This window comes from Vombatus ursinus, unplaced genomic scaffold (assembly GCF_900497805.2).
Source record: "Vombatus ursinus unplaced genomic scaffold, bare-nosed wombat genome assembly UNPS02010284.1, whole genome shotgun sequence".
NCBI classification, from domain to species: Eukaryota; Metazoa; Chordata; class Mammalia; order Diprotodontia; family Vombatidae; genus Vombatus; species Vombatus ursinus.
In genome coordinates this window covers 12,244,401-12,262,126 of record NW_020950062.1, presented here as the reverse complement: position 1 = coordinate 12,262,126, position 17,726 = coordinate 12,244,401, and the positions used below count along the sequence as shown (strand labels likewise).

Here is a 17,726-nt window from a genome sequence, read left to right as displayed (position 1 = left end):
GCTGAATTGCAGGACTAGTGGTGGTGTCTGGTGTGTGCTGAGGCCAGATGGGTTTTTTTTTTCTCTGTTTTTCCAGGGCTACACTAAAGCATATGGAGGTCTGACCACTGGAGGATGCCTGCCCATCTGGAGCTGTGTTGAAGCATGGGAATGTCTACTGCTGGAGGATGTCTGTACCAGCACACATGGTGTTTCTCTGATCTGGAGTCTGCCAGTCCCCCTGTCTATACTAAAAAAGCACCTGGGGGGTCCTGGTATTGGCATTTACCTGCTGCATTGCAATGGTTCTCAGGATCACCTGCTAGTTTGCAGAGGTGGAGCTTGTTGCTGGCTTGCCGGTATGCTTCCTGTCCTTGAATGTGTTCTCTTTTTATCCAAGAGAAATGGATCTTTCTTGCTGATCCTCCAAGTTTCTTGGGCTAAAAAACTACTCCACTCTATCTTTCTGCTGACTCTGAGGTTTCAGGATTTTTCTTTGGGTACTATTTTTTTTACCAGTCAATATGGGAGAGTAACAGCAATTTATTGCTACTCCACCATCTTGGTTCCTGGAAAAATTTCCAGTTTCATCATTGGGCTTTCATATGGCATGGATTTGAGATCCTTTGCCATGCCTATTATTCTTTTTTAAATATTCTCCATCTCATCAGGATCATTCTTAAAATATCATGCTAAGAAGTGGACACAATTCACCAATGTGGTTTAGTCATGATTAGAGTACAGTGGGACAATGACTTTCTTAGTCCTGGATACTATCCCTTTCTTAATTTAACTTTAGATCCCATTAAACTTTTGGACTACTATTTTTCCCTCTGATGAACTAATCTTTAATTGTGCTTCCCTCATCTTGCATGTAATTGTGAAATTGTTTTTTGGAATCCTAATATAGACTTTACATTTATTCTTTTAAATTTAATCTTACTAGATTTCCTCCAAAATTCTGAATTGTTCAGCTTTTATTTTAGATCCTTTCACTCTCATATTTGTTTGCTATTTCTTTTAGGTTTCTATCATTTGCATATTTACTAAATATGCCTTTGTCTACAACATTGATTTCTTAAAAATCTATCTCTGCCCATTCTGATCTCCAAGTTTTGTATAAGACTTTTCTTATTTTGAATCCTGATAGATTTTTTTCTGAGTTTTATGACTCACATATTGTTTTTTTATCATTTATTCATTTTATTAAACTCCTATATTATCATCTCTTTGAAAACAGCGACCGCATCATACTTGAACTTTGCAAAGTTCCTTGGATATGATAGACCTTCAATACAATTAATTCACCTATTCAATATACCTTTGAACTCTTCTTAAGTATATAGCATGGTGTTAGATGTTAGCAAGGATGTAAACAAAATGAGTATGATTCCATTTCTGCTCCTAGAGGCTTACAATCTTGTAAGATAAATCAAATTAAACCTTTTGAAGAAGATATTCTGTTGATCTGTCATTTTAATATCATAAATATTGGTTGAGGAAAACAATTTTTTTGACTGTGTCTATGCAGCTGGCCATTCACTATAAATAATCTGTTTGTTTTTTTCTTCCAAAGCTACAAACATCAATATGAAAAATAATTTGAAACACCATGCCCCTCCCAGTGAAAGTCCTTTTGTTCTTTTTCCCCAATGAATCTAGTTATATATTCCACATCTTCTGAGAGACTCATTTGTTCTGAAATGAGCCAAAGCAAATGAATTATGATTTTTGGCTTACTTTCCATACCATTTTTGGTCTACATTTTAGAAGAAAACAAACTTCTTGCTTTATTATTTAGGTCTCAGTCACATGTATGCCTGTATAACAGCTGGAACAGTGAATTTTGAATATAAAGTCCATTAGGTGGGTACATAGTTATAATTTTGCATAGTCAAGACAGTATATCTCTCAAAGATCTTAAATCAAATGAATATGATATACTCTACCATGATATCTTAGACCCAGAATAGGTAGGCAGTGTTCTATCACTTTATTTTCAGCTGTAACTGAATAAGCATGATGACAGGATGAACATATGCCTTAGATGAAAATAAATACATGTGTGTGTCATAACCTCAGGGCAGAGCATATTCTCTCATAACAGTATAATCATAACATTACAGAAATCTCAACTCTTTTTACATGGAAATAATAGATAACATCATACAATTTCTAATGTAATACTAGCTTAGTGTCAGTGTTTCTAATTGGAATTTTTTAAAAAATCCTACCAAAGAGAATTTAAGTCTAATTCTGAACAGAGTCATTGGTAGTATATCAAATGAGATTGTGCATTAAAAACACACTTTGCAAAATATAGGACTGTAAACAAAGATATATTATTAACATTATATTATTATTGATATGTGACATCTAGAACATTAAGATAAACCCAAATACTTTAATTAGCTGTGTGACCTTATATCAGTCACAAACTCTCTAGCTCTTATTTTTCTTATAATTATAGTTTGAAACAAATCTTCCCTAAGCTCTCTTCCATCTTTAAAGTCTTGTGCCTTTATAATAAAATTAAACTATTGGCAATTAGCATAATGCAGTCTGACTTCAATAAATAGCATGATTAGAATGGATAGATCTAAACAAGCCCTTTTGTGCTAAACAATTATGGGACCATATTTTACTTATATTTGCATTCTTTTCAACAAAATAGATAGAAATACAGAACAGAAAGCATATTAAAGAACAAGGATATTGTCAATGACTTTTTGCCCTGCCATTGAGAAAAAAAGAATGCCAGAAGTCAAGACTGTAATTTGAATCTAAGACACATGGAATGGGTTCTTCAGCTCTTCAAATCTTCATCTACCTTTCTTCATGAACAGCACTTCCTGAACTTTATTTTCTTAGAAGGTCATCAATATAGCATTATTATGTATTTAATGGAATAAAATTGGATCCCACCTTAATTTTAAAAGAAATATTAGTCACATAGTGAAGTGGATTGAAACTCTGTATCCCTTACTTATTATTTTGTTTGTGAGTATACCATTCAGGAATTTAAAAAATAACATTTCAATTAACAATAAAGCACAATTTTTGAATACTAATATTCTCATTTTACTCAGCTTCAATGAAAGTCATGTGGTCACAGGATTTAAAGCTATTATTGACCTTGGAGGATATTTAGTCCAAAATCCCCATTTTTCAGGTAAGGAAACTGAGCTCTAGTGGTTGAGGGAGTTGTCTAAGCTGAAGGAGCAGCAGAATCAGGAATTGATTGCATGTCCTCTGACTCTAATCCAACAATATTTTAACTGTACCATGCAAATTTATAACAGTAAGGGAGCAGAGACCTCTGATGTGTGCCAAAGCAGATCAGATCTGTTCAGAACTTCTTAATATCCCAGAATACTCATGGAACACAGGATCCAGAAATGACCTGAGGACAGGGAGTAATAGCATGAAGACTCTCAATGGAGGAAAGCTTTGTGCCCATGGAACATTTTACTTAGTTCAAAAGGAGCTTTAAAATGAGTATTCATTATTATAATTTTCTACAATGTCCTGAGTTCTCTATTATTTTCTGTTACCTGGGCTGGGCACTGGGAAGAAAGAAACCAAATATATAATCTATATAGTGCTCAGTGTAGTATTTAAACTGTTCAGTAAAATTCTGGGAAGATGATGGAATAGGCTCTCCAAATTTCCCCCACAAACAAGACAAAATATTGCCTTAAAGTGAACCTATAGCATCAGAAATAATACAAACACATCCAGGCAAATTCCACTGAATCAACAAACTGCTGGTCAGGATGCAGTCTAGGCTTCAGGAACTTTCACCTCAGGTATAATATGAGGGTTGAATAGCTGAGCAGTGAAAGACTGAAAGACTCTCCATTGTAGTGAGATGCCAGGCCCAGTTGTGCTGACCAGATTCATACCTGGTCTATGGCTGTGGGCAAAGAAGAATGAACTCATATCTGGTGAGTGTGGTGGAAGAGGAATGCGGGCCTTGCTCACTATGGGCACTTGCAGGAGAGTCCCTGGTTTTGGTTTCAGGGAAAAAGAGTGGGCTGAAGTTTGTAGTTACAGAAGGGACCACAGAGAGCAAGAGAATTTGCAGTGACAGCATGGCTGAGGGCCCTAGCTGTGGCCCCGGGGTAGAGAGGAGTGCCCAAGGTCAGGTTCCCAGATAGTGCTTAGAAAAAACAGTACAAAAAACATGAGACCTGAGGCATCTCCCATTCCCCCCCCCCAAAAAAAAGCACACCTCAAGGTTAAAAACTGACTACGATTATAAGCCACTAAAAAATGAGTAAGCAAAGGAGAAAGAATCTGACCATAAATTGCTACCACGGGGATAAGGAAGATCTGGGTTCATTTTCAGAAGAAGGTAGTAAAGTTAAAAAAGTCACTCCTATTTTAAAGAAAAATATCAACTGGTCACAAACCCAGAGTTTATAAGAAGAACTTATAAAGGACTATAAAAATCAGAGTAGTTGAGGGAAAATTAGGAAAATAAAATAAAAGCAATCCAAGAAAAATCAAGAAAATTATGAAAAGAAAGTCAGCTAATAGCTAAAAGAGATACAAAAACTTACTATTGTTATTACTTTATTGTCTATGATACCTTTAAGCAAGATGTGGTTTTCTTCCTTATCTCTTTTAATTAGATTTGTTATTGCTTTTGCTTTGTCTGAGATCAGGATTGTTACCCCTGCTTTTTTTTCTTCCACTGAAGCATATCGATTCTGTTCCAACCCCTTACCTTTATTCTGTGTGTGTTTCTCTGCTTCAAGTGTTGTTTCGGTTTTTTTTTAATAAACAACATATTGTGGGATTCTGGTTTTTGATCCACTTGGTTATCCACTTCTATTTTGTGGGAGAGTTCATCCTACTCACATTCATGGTTATGATTACTAATTTTGTATTTCCCTCCATTCTTTCTTTCCTCCTGTTTGACCTCTCTCTCCTTTTATCCTCTCCCTCCTCACCAGTGCTTTTTTTTGTTCACTGCCTTCCCCAATCTGCTTTCCGTTCTGTTAGGCCCCTCCCCTTACTTAATCTTCTCCTGTGAGGGACTGTCTGATGCTAGCTGCTGCCAAGTGAGGCTTGTGCCAACATGGGACGGGAACTGGGTACTAGGAAGTACCGGAGCTCTTGCTCCTGAGGCAGAGGCTGTGCTGGGCGGAGTTGTGGCGTACTGGGATGGGATCTGGATTCGGAGAGGTAACCAGAGCTCTCACTCCCGAGACTGCAGCGGTGCTGGGTGGAGCTGTGACAGGCTGCGGAGGAAGCGGGGTACAGGGAAGTGGCCGGAGCGTGTACTCCTGAGGCAGGAACGGTGCCGCTTGGGAGGGAGACGGCAGAGAACGAGCTCTCTCTGTCTAGCCTCCTTCTTTAGGTACTATGCTGATCCCTCACACCTCCTTCCAAATATCTGGGACCCACTTCCTGTGCCATGTTGGCACAAGCATCACTTGGCAGCAGTTAGCATCAGATAGTCCCTCACATTCTCCCATCCTACTTCCCTGTTGGGTAAGATATTTCTGTATTCAACTGATTATGTATATTATTCCCTCTTTGAGCCAATTCTTATGAGAGTAAGGTTCAAGTGATGCCTACTGCCCACCCTCTCATCTTCCCCTTCACTGTAATGTCTTTCATGCCTCTGATGGAATCCTAATAAAGCTACCCCCAGCCCCAACATTCTCAATTACTTCTGGGCTCCACTGAACAGCAGGCATGTCCTGATTTAACCATATAATCTGACTTTCACCATACCACAGGTCCCCAGACTCAATATAGCCACTGCACCTAGCTAGCCACTGTCCCAGATCCAATTCACATATTTGAACAGGTGTGTCCTTACACTTAACCACAATCACATCATTTATTTAGCCCCAAACAGAACAATACCTTCCTGTCTATCTTGACTGGACAGAACCACAATAGCTAGACAATCAGAAAGCAGCATGACCAAGATGTTTGACCACCAAACCATAGAAAGGACCCCTCCCTTATTACCTACTCCCTTAACAACCCCCTCCTGCCTTTTTAATATGTATAATTTCTGTTATGTAATTTCATCTTTACCCTGTAAACTCCATCTTGCTTTCTCTGAAGGTGATGGTTCCTCTTGGAACTTAGCCCATTTTTGAGGGGCATCGATCCTTGGTAAATGCCTGCACTTGGATTAGAAGTGGACTGATTCTGAATTCTCTGAGACAGTGCTACCACAACACACCAAGAAAATGCAAGTTTTTGGTGTCCCTGAAAGGGCAGAGTCCCAGCTCCCATACCATGGGACTAAACCACAACACCTCTTCATGTGAAATAATTTATAACATTCTACATCTCCTTTCCTTCTACTCCCAGTGTTAACCTCTTTCTCATTCCTCAATTTTTATATCATTGCCTCAAATTTACATTATACTCATACCCTTTGTCTATAAATACTCCTTATTACACTATTAGTGATGTGATTCTTAGGGATTATAAGTATCATCTTCCCATGAAAGGATATAACTGTATAGCCCTATTGAATCACTTATGTTTTCTTTTCCCTTTTTCCTTTTTTTAGGCTACTCTTGAATCTTGATATTGGAAATCAATAATTTTTTGGTTCTCATCTCCTTATGAAAGCTTGAAATTCTTGTATTTCATTGAATGATCATTTTTCTATTGAAGTATTATGTTTAATTTTTCTGGGTAGGTGATTATTTGTTGTAACCCTAGCTTCTTTGCCTTCTGGAAAATTATTTTCCATGACCCTCAATCTTTTGGTTCCAGGATATCAGGGCAATTTTCTTTGATAACTTCTTGGAGTATGATGTCTAGATCCTCCTATTGATTATGGCTTTCCCAGTAGTCTAATTACTTTTACATTAGCTCTCCTGGATCTCTTTTCCAGGTCAGTTGTTCTTCCAATGAGGTTTTTTACATTTTCTTCTATTTCTTTTTCATTATTTAATTTTATTTGATTGATTCTTGATGTCTCATAGAGTCATTAGCTTCTACTTCTTCAATTCTAATTTTTAAGAAATTATTTTCCTCAGTTAGCTTTTGTACCTCCTTTTCCATTTGGCCAATTCTACTTTGCCCAGAGTCACACAGCTAGTGACTGTCATGTCTGAGGCCAAATTTGAACTCAGGTCCTCCCGACTCCAGGGTCAGTGCCCTATCCACTGCATCACCTAGTTGCCCTGTCTTATTTGATTTTCAAATTCCTTTTTGAGCCTTTCCATGAGTTTTTTTCTGGGCTTGAGACCAATTCCCATTTTTCTTTGGGGACTTTGCCCATATGTGTTTTGACATTTTTGTCCTCTTCTGTGTTTGTGTCTTGATCTTCCCTCTCACCGGAATAACTTTCTATGGTCAGATTCTTTTATTGTTGCTTTTTTTTGTTCATCTTTTCTAGCCTTTTTCCTCACTTTTAAACTGACTTCTGCTCCTGGAGTGGAAGGAGCACTGTTCCTAGCTTCTTGTGCCAGGGGCTGTAGGCCCTGGCTGTTTACCTGCTGGTGTGCTGGTGATGCCCTGAGTCCCAAAGGGGATTCTCATTTCTAGTGCTGTGCTGAGGAGTTGTGGTTGGGGGGGGGGGGGGGGGCTGGCACTGCTAGAGGCCATAGGGGTCTGGAAGCTTACCTGTTGCTGAGCTATCAGGAGTCTCAGTGCTGGTGTTTACACATGTGCTGAGGCCCACAGGGGATCCTGGCACTGGTATCTGCTTGGTTGAGGGATAAGGTAGTGGGCATATGCCTATTTGCCTGAAGCTACACTGAAGCATGGGTGCTTAGTGCTTAGTGCTGGCCCATGCTTGTTCACCTAGCTATGCAGAATTATGTGGGGGATCTTGGCACTGATATCTGCCCTGTTTAGGCAAATGCAAGGTCCAGTAATTGGCATCTGGGGGTGTGCTTAGGTATGTGGGTGGGTTCTGGTGCTGGCTTCTGCCTGTTTACCTGGGGCTATGCTGGTTCATGTGGCATTGGCGTCCACCTGTTTGCTTGGCTATGCTGAGGCGTGTGAGGATTCCTGGTGTTGGCATTTGCCTGCTCTTCCACACTGAGGATTAGGACCTCCAGATGGCTTGCTGAGTCAGGGACTACTGCTGGCTTGCCAGATGCTTCCTATCCTGGACCACTGTATCCTTTTACCCAATTGAGAAAGAACTTTCCTGCCAAATTTCCAAGCTTTGTGAGCTAGAAGATTGTTTTACTCTGTCTTTTTGCTGGTTCTGTTGTTTCAGGATTCATTTGGGGGCACTCTTTTATGTTCATTTTGAGGTGAATATGGCAGACTTAAGGAGATTTCCTGGTTATTCCACCATCTTGGCTTTCAGAAATAGTAATATGAGGGATAGCTAGGTGGTGCAGTGGATAGAGCTCTGGCCTTGTAGTCAGGAAGACCTGAGTTCAAATCAGATACGTGACATTTACTAGCTGTGTGACCCTGGGCAAGTCACTTAACCCCAAGTGCCTCACCAAAAAAAGAAATAGTAATATGGTTTTAAGACCAACTTTGAGTAACTAAATCATTTTTAGCATTATAAATACTGAAATCAACTAAAAAGGACCTGTGATGAAAGATGCTACCCACATCCAGAGAAAGAAAGAACTGATAAAAAAACTATGTACAGTATGGTTTTATATATATGTGTATATATATATATATATGTGTGTGTGTGTGTGTGTGTGTGTGTGTGTGTGTGTGTGTGTGTGTATGTGTGTGTGCATGTGTGGGGTGTGTGTGTACATGTATGCACGCATTTTTTGTTTCCAATGGTAGCCTTCTCTAAGATGGGGTGGGGAGAGAGAAAAAAATAAAAAGTGCACAGCAGAGAACAAAAGAGGGAAGCACAGAAAAGTAGTCTATCTTTGAAAATGACATTTAGTATTTATCACATGGTTTTCCACAAAAAAGTAAACAGTGTGAAGCAGTTTTATGGTTTTATATTGAATCCTCTTTTTATGTTGTACTGTGTATATGGAAATTTTTTTGTCCTTTTGCATTTAAGTTCAAAATGAATAAAAATTGAAAAAATAAACTGTTTAGGTTGCTTAAATTATTGTTAAAAATACAATCTCAAGGGAGGTGGAGCCAAAATGGCAGAGTAAAAGCAGTGATGTGCTTGAACTCTACCCCAAACTCCTCCAAATACCTGTAAAAAATGGCTCTAAACAAATTCTAAAGCAGCAGAACCCATAAAAAGACAAAGTGAAGCAAATTTATAGCCCAAGACAGCCTGGATGTTTGACCAGAAAGGTATATCGCATTGGATGGGGAGAGGAGCACAGTTCTGGATGTGGAGAGGAGCACAGTTCAGCATGGGTGTACAGACAAAACAGGCCTCAGAGGATTGAATCATGGGTAGCTGTGGTGGTTTCCAAACTTCTCAATCCACAAACACCAAAGGCAACTTAGAAGGTCAGTAGGAAAATCTGTGACTGTGGCGAGAGAGAAGCTCGGTCCTAGCCCCAGTCCACAAGGGTGGCCCTGAGGCGGTAGCTGTTTCCAGAACTTTGGTCCACAGACTGAGGGGGAATCAAGTGGTTGATCAGAGGGGGATTGTACGGATCTCTCTGATGGTGCAGGATTCTCTTGCTTTGCCCGTACTGAGATCTGGGTCACAGTTCTGGGTGGCAGTCTTAGGGCAGGGAGGAGTGCTAATGTGGTGGAGGTTGTAGGGTGGTGGATAGGAAATCCTCCTCATAGTTCCAAGGCAGAAAAGAGGGCCTATGGTCACTCATAAATCAGAGCACAGGTCAGGAAAGGAGTAAACACCTTGCCCCTTATCACCTTGGAAGAACTGAAAATTTACAGGTCCCTAGAAGTATCTCTGAGAACAGCTGCACAAAACCCCTGAAGCTTGGGACAGTATATTCTCCACTCTGGAAACAGACCACTACCTTAACAAAGAGTTTAAAACTCAAGTAATTGGCAGGGATCATGAGCAAACAAAGACACAAAAAAAGTGAGACCATAGAATCTTTCTTTGGTAACAAAGAAGATCAAAACACACAATCAAAAGAAGACAACAAAGTCAAAGATCCTACATCCAAAGCCTCCAAGAAAAATATGAATCAGTTCTAGGCCATGGAAGAGCTCAAAAAGGAGATTGAGAAACAAGTATGAGAAGTAGAGGAAAAAGCTGGGAAGAGAAATGAGAGTGATGCAAGAAAATCATGAAAAACAAGTCAACAGCTTGCTAAAGGAGACCCCAAAAAATACTGAAGAAAATAACACCTTAAAAATAACCTAACCCAAATGGCAAAAGAAGGCCAAAAACCCAATGAGGAGAAGAATGCTCTAAAAAGCTAAATTGGCCAAATGGAAAAAGAAGTCCTAAAGCTTAATGAAGAAAATTCTTCCTTAAAAATGAGAATGGAACAATTGGAAGCTAGTGACTTTATGAGAAATCAAGACACTGTAAAACAAATCCAAAAGAATGAAAAAATAGAAAACAATGTGAAATATCTCATTGGAAAAACAACTGACCTGTAAAATAGAACCAGGAGAGATAATTTAAAAAAATTATTGGACTATCTGAAAGCCAAGATCAAAAAAAGAGCCTAGACATCATCTTTTAAGACATTATTAAGGAAAACTGCCCTGATATTCTAGAACCAGAGGGCAAAATAGAAATGGAAAGAATCCACTGATCTCCTCCTGAAAGAGATCCCCAAAGGAAAACTCCTAGGAATATTGTAGCCAAATTCCAGAATTCCCAGATCAAGGAGAAAATATTACAAGCAGCCAGAAAGAAACAATTCAAATATTGTGGAAACACAATCAGAATAATACAAGATTTAGCAGCTTTTACATTAAGGGACCAGAGGGCATGGAGCATGATATTCTGGAGGACAAAGGAGATAGCATTACAACCAAGAATCACTCACCCAGCAAAACTGAGTATAATCCTTCAGGGTAAAAAATGATCATTCAATGAAATAGGGGACTTTCAAGCATTCCTGAGGGAAAGACCAGAGCTGAATAGAAAATTGGACTTTCCAATACAAGACTCAAGTGAAACATGAAGAGGTAAACAGGAAAGAGAACTCATAAGAGACTATGAAGGTTGAACTGTTTACACTCCTGCATGGAAAGATGATATTTGTAACTCATGAGACCTTTGTCATTATTAGGGTAGTTGGAGAGAAAAAAGTATATGTATGCATATATTTCTATATATATATATATCTAGATAGATAAATAGATAAATAGATGACACAGGGTGAGTTGAAGACAAAGGGGTGATATCTGGAGAATAAAATTAAGGAGTGAGAGAGGCTTATCCCATGAGAAGGAGAAAGGGAGAGGTAAAATGGGATAAATTATCTCACATAAAACAGACGAGAAAAGACTGTTACAGTGGAAGGGGAACGGGGGAAGGTGAAAGGGAATGTGTGAATCTTATTCTCATAGGATTTGACTCAAGGAGGGAATAACATATATACTCAATTGGGTATGGAAATCTATCTTACCCTATAGGAAAATGGGGGGGAGGGGACAAGAGAGCAGGGGGATGATAGAGGAGAGGGTAGATTGGGGGAGGGAGGTAATCAGACACAAACACTTCTGAGGAGGGACAGTGTCAAAAGAGACAATAGAATAAATGGGGGGTGGGATAGGATGAAGGGAAATATACTTAGTTTTTCACAACACGACTACTATGGAAATGTTTTGCATGACTACACATGTATAACCTGTATCAACTTGCTTGCCTTTTCAATGAGGGTGAGTGGGGAGGGAGGAAGGGAGAAATTTTGGAACCCAAAGTTTTAAAAACACATGTTAAAAATTGTTTTCACATGCAACTGGGAAATAAGATATACAGGAAATGGGGTATAGAAATCTATCCTGATCTATAGGAAAATAGAAGGGGAAGGGGACAACAGAAGGGGAGGAGAGATGGAAGGGAGGGCAGATTAGGGGAAGGGATATTCAGAATGCATGCCATCTTGGAGTGGGGGGAGGGACGAGATGGGGAGAAAATTTGGAACTCAAAATCTTGTGGAAGTGAATGTTGAAAAGTAAAAATAAATAAATTAAAAAAGCAATCTCTTGAACAGAATCAGTCCCTTCTTTGTGTTTTCTCTGTACATTATATGTGTATACCCACATGAACACATACATATCTGTGTACTACACACATATCTTTCCAATGTAGTGTACCATACTGGTTTCAAGTTTCAAAACAAACTTTAGATTTTTAGTTTTATATTCAAATTGAGCAAAATCAGGTTTGAGCTTGTCATTCCTCTACACAATAAACTCTAGTGACTTTCTATTGACTATGGGTTTATAAATTTTTCATCCTTATCTTCTTAAATTTTAATTTTGTATAAGTTTTATGTATATATGCTAGTACAGTAGTAATTTATATATAAGGAAATACATATATTAGGGGTATAAGCTAAAACAATACTGATAAGGTGTAAAATATAGAGATTTGGGAGACCAGTGATCTATATATATAGATGGGCCAAGATATACACATGTGGAAATAAGGGTATCATTTTCCCAGAACCCATCAAAAACTTGTAATTTATCAGCAAATTAGTTAATATCTCACAGAAATCAAGATATCTAAGCTGGGTGATGTGATATAGTTCTATTTATACCATAAACTTTTATAAAACAGGAAAGCAGAAGTGTTTTCCCATAAACATGCACACACATGTGTATATATGTATGCACATATGGTATATGTGTACATGTGTGTATTTAAACATATGTTACCTATGTATGTCTAAATATGTTTTCATGTATATAAAACTTTTTCCAGACCCTCTTTAGTGCCTAACATGATTCTAGATTTTTCCTCTTTGTTATTATCATCACAAAATATTGTTTTAACATCACTTATTTATCAGGGTAAGTATTAGGGACATAAAATCTTTTATTTCTACCTTTCCATCTGCCCCAAATCTTCTCTCAATGTATTAAATGTAAAGGGTAGGAATTGGGAATATTTCTGTGATTTTTATTATTGTAGGGAACTCACAGGTGAGGAAATTTCCTCTAGTGACACAGTATGGCACCTTCATCTGTAATATAAAGTTTTAAAGAGCTGCCTAATATGAGATGATAGGTGACATCTAGGGTCACAACCAGTATATGTCAAAGCTTAGACTTTAACCTAGATCTTTCTCACTCAGAGGTCCATGTTTTATATTCACTATTCCACTGAGCATCTGTCACACAGTAATTACTTGATGATGAATTGTATTGAATGAAATGTAAGAAACAATCCTGCCCTTCATGAGCTTGTAATCAGTTTGAAGAATCTGTCCTTATATGTGAAATTATAACAGTAAGATGATATAAAATAGCACATGCCATATGATGGATTAATGATAAAGAAAATAAGAATGATTTCAGAAGAAGGAATGAAATGTAGAGCCAAAATGTTCAGGGAAAGTTTCATGTAAAATTTGGGCAGTGACTAATAGAACTAGAGCTAGGCATTGAAGGATGGATAAGAACTAAGCTAAGAAGTGCTTGATAAATGTTACTCAATTGATTAATTCATTTGATGATACTAAAACAATCCTAATAATTCTCCTCATTCCTCCCTAGGCATCTGATATTATTCTCTGTACTCCTCCCATCCTAAGGGGGAGGATAAGGGTCCTATTTCTTTAATCTTTACCATAAATCAAGTAGTTATTCCTTTCATGATTTTGTTATTTTTCTTTTTAAAAATTATTTCATTCCACTCCCTAAGTACTTCTAAACTCTCTGCTCTTTCAACTTTTTGATCCCTAGAATCCATTTGTGTATCTTCTTTTTTGTACTTAGAGGCATGATCAAATTACTGTTATTCTGTGAGATCTCCATCTATGTCTGACCCACTTCAGATTTGAAGGCTCTTTTGTTTTCAAAATTAGTCAAGGATATTATGCATGGATAAGCCCCAAAGTAACTTTATTTTATGGCTTTTATTTGAATTCCTTTTCTTCCCTACATCCTGGGGCTCCTTGTAGTCTATGCTTTTAACATAATCATTGTAGACAGCAGATCTTTTTATCTATTGTCTAAAATAATCTTCCCACTGTTCTATGCTTATTGATTCCCTCATTATTTTAAAATCTCATTTAAAAATAATTTTTTTATCCTTGACATATTGTTCTTAATTGGAATTTAAAATACATATATACTCCTTTCTTCAGTTTCCCATTATTTGACTTTTTAATTTAATGACTGTGAAGCAATGAAAATAGCTTTTTTCTTAGCTTTTTTTCCCTGATAACTTCATACTTGTAGTCAAATCATGATTGTTTTAAGACACTGAAACCAAAACCATGTAAGTGTTTTTAAATGTGCTCTTTAGTTCCTGTAGCACTCCTACACAATTCTTTTCCCCATTGTAAGGGGCTCCTAGATGCTTGAATAACTTTCTCATCTAGCTACACTCCTTAATTTTGCTCCAAGTATTATAAATCACATTTATATAGCATTTTAATGTTTATAAAGGACTTTATCACAACCATCTCATAAAAGAAGTAATGTAGTCATTTTTGGTGCCATTTTATAATTGAGTAAACTGAAGATATGAGAAGTAAAATGAATTTCTGAAGTAGCTAAGTGGATAAATAGAAAGAGCAACAGTTTTGGGGGCTGAGCACCTGGGTTTGAATCCTGCATCTGACCCTTAGTACTTCTGTGATCTTAGTCAAGTGACAAAACCCTTGGGCTTTATTTTCCTCAGTCAGTCAAGATGCATTTATTAAGTAATTATAATTTGTTAGAAACTGTGTTAAGTGCTGGGGAAAACAACAACAACATCAAAAAAACAGTCCTATGAGGAGCTCATTTTTAATTGGGTGAGAAATTGTTACTATTCATATGAATATACATAGGGTGAATAGAAGTTAATTTCAGAATTGGGGGAATAAGGAAAGGCCTCCTGTAGAAAGTGTGATTACAGCTGAGTTCTGGAGGAAGCTAGGGAATCCAACAGGCAGATGTGAGGAGATAGAGCATTTCAGTCATGAGGAAGGCATGGAAACAGGAGAGGAGCTATTACTTTAGAATAAGAAGGCCAGTGTAACTAGATTGTAGATTATGAAGAGGAGAATAACTATAAGAAAACTAGTAAGGGAAGAAATGGACATACTATGAAGGCATCTTTAAAAGCCAAACAGAATATTTCATATTGATTCTTGAGTTAATAGTGAGTCACTAGAGTATGCTGAGTGACATGGAGTGACATGGAGAATCTTGCACTTTTAAGATGATTACTTTGGAAACTGAATAGAGTGGATATATTGGAGGGGGAAGAAACATGAGTCAGAGCCACCAACCAAGTCATCTTGATGGTCTAGGCATGAGGTGATGAGGTCCTATACTAGGGTAGTGGCTGTGTGATTGGGAGGAAAGGAATGCATGTGAAAGATGTTGGGAAGGCAGAAATAATAAGATCTAACCATTGATTGCCTATGTGGCATAAGTCAAATGAAGATTCAAGGAGGTCACCTTGTTTGTGAACCTGAGTGAATTGGAGGATGGTTGTGCCCTTCAAATCAATAGGGAAATATGAGAGAGGTAAGAGGATTTTTTTGAAAGTTAATGAATTCTGTGTTGGATATACTGATTTTAAGATGTCTATAGGACATACAGTTTGAGATGAAAATTGAAGAGTTGTTGTTTGGTTGCTTCAGTCATGTCTGACTCTTTGTGACCCTATTTGGAGTATCTTAGCAAAGACACTGGGGAGTTTTGCCATTTTCTTCTACAGTTAATTTTATAGATGAGGAAACTAAAGCCAACAGGGTTAAGTGACTTTCACAAAGTCACACAGGTAGTAAGTGTCTGTGACTGTATTTGAATTCACAAAAATGTGTCTTCCATTCTCCAGGCCCAGCACTCTATCTACTGTGCCACTTTGTGGCCCTATTTGAGAGTAGGAGATGTGAGAGGTTAGAGTTTTGAGAAATAGATCTGAGACTCATTTGCTTAGGGATAACAATTGAATACTTGGAATATGTAGCATGTGTGGGGAGTCAAGCATAACACATAAGTTGCAAGCCTGGATGCCTGGGAGGATGATGGTGCTCTCAACACTGATAAAGAAGTCTGGAAGAATGAAAATATAAGAGGTTCTGTTTTGTACATGCTTAGTTTAGAGAAGCCTATGGGGTATTGGGTTTAAGATGTTTAAAAGAAAGAAATATGGTACTGTTGGTCAGGGGAGATCTTAGTGCTGGGTAAATAGATTTGAGAATAACCAAAATGGAGATACCTGAACTCATGGAAGCAGATGAGACCACTATGTAAGATAGTATAGAGGGGTAGATTAGATGACCTCTGTATTCTCTTCTGGTTTACATCTATAATCATAACCTCTAAGGCCATTATTCATTTCTGGCCTGTGCTAGTCACAAATATTTAAGGAAAGAGTGACCTTCCTACAGCATAGCATCCTCAGACTGATAGAAAGAATTTGATGTTGTTCAACTGTGTCTGATTTTTCATGACCCCATTTGGGTTTTTCTTGGCAAAGATACTGGAGTAGTTTGCCATTTTCTTCTCCAGCTCATTGTACAGATGAGGAAACTGAGGCAACCAGGGTTAAGTGACTTGCCCAGGCTCACACAGATAGTAAGTGTTTGAGATCAAATTTGAACTCAGGAAGATGAGTTTTCCTGACTTCAGGCTCAGCATTCTATCCAATGTACCACCTAGTTTCTCCTAGAGAGGAAAAAAAAAAACCCACAAACCCTAAACCACAACCTCTGTTGCTACAATCAAAACACCCCCTTTTTGTGAAATATGGTTTCTGTACTGATTATTATTTAATACTCACTCCATGTACCACCATCCCTGCAGTAAATCATTAAATGCAATACTTAAGATCCTCCTAGGGTGACCTGCAATATAATCTTCATGTATTTAATACAGCCTAACAGAGACTCCTGGATCATAGGATATAAAGTCTGATTATTAACACTCAACTTTCAGGCCAGAAAATCTCACTGGAAAAAAGTTTTCAGACTTTTCCCCCCTCACTCAATTCTATGGCTTTTAGTCAAAAATATATGATATTTATATATGATATAAACAATTATTTCACCATTCCTTACTATGACAGGCTTATCTCAGCTTAATTTTATTTTTTTTAGTTTGGTTCCACCAATCTTTATTATAAAGGATAATTGAGATGAAAAAACTTTGTTAAATAGGCTCAACTCATGTAGGCATTTTTGGTGCTTCTACTATGTAATGGACTGATAGGGCTATGATTCTGAAGAAAAGAAAAGGAGATTAATATACAATGTCCTTAGCCCAGAATTGGTAGAGGTTTTCCACCAATGATACTCTAATATGACAAAGTCCCATCTGGAAAGGCATTATGGGATGGGAGAGGAATGGTGAATCAGTAGGGTATGACTAAGTTAGCAGCAAGTAATAGAGTTTTCTCACGGGAGAATCTGTAATCCTTTCTACGCTCACAAAATATTCAGTGCCAACCAGAGTAGGGCACATAAAAATCTGAAAAGCAAACATCTGAAGTTCAAAAAAGCAATTCAAGTTCAATGTCTTAAGTCACCGAATATCCCACAAAACTTCCTAACCTCTGAATGATTCCCTTAGTTTTAACTCTGAGTGGAAATTTACTCATTTTGACCCTCAAGATGTTTTTTTTTTTAATCTGCAATCACACTAATAAGAGATACAGGCTGACATTCAAATTATATTGATGATATTTTTGTCTTGAGATTTATTCCCTCTTCCCAAGGCAAGGGCAATTCTTGACCTCTCTTCTTTCCCATGCC

General features: G+C 37.7%; 1 pseudogene; it reads left to right on the top strand.

The window, feature by feature from the left end:
- Positions 1-4,139, top strand: part of LOC114037204 — a 103,376-nt pseudogene extending 99,237 nt beyond the window's left edge.
- The last annotated feature ends 13,587 nt before the right edge of the window (positions 4,140-17,726 follow it).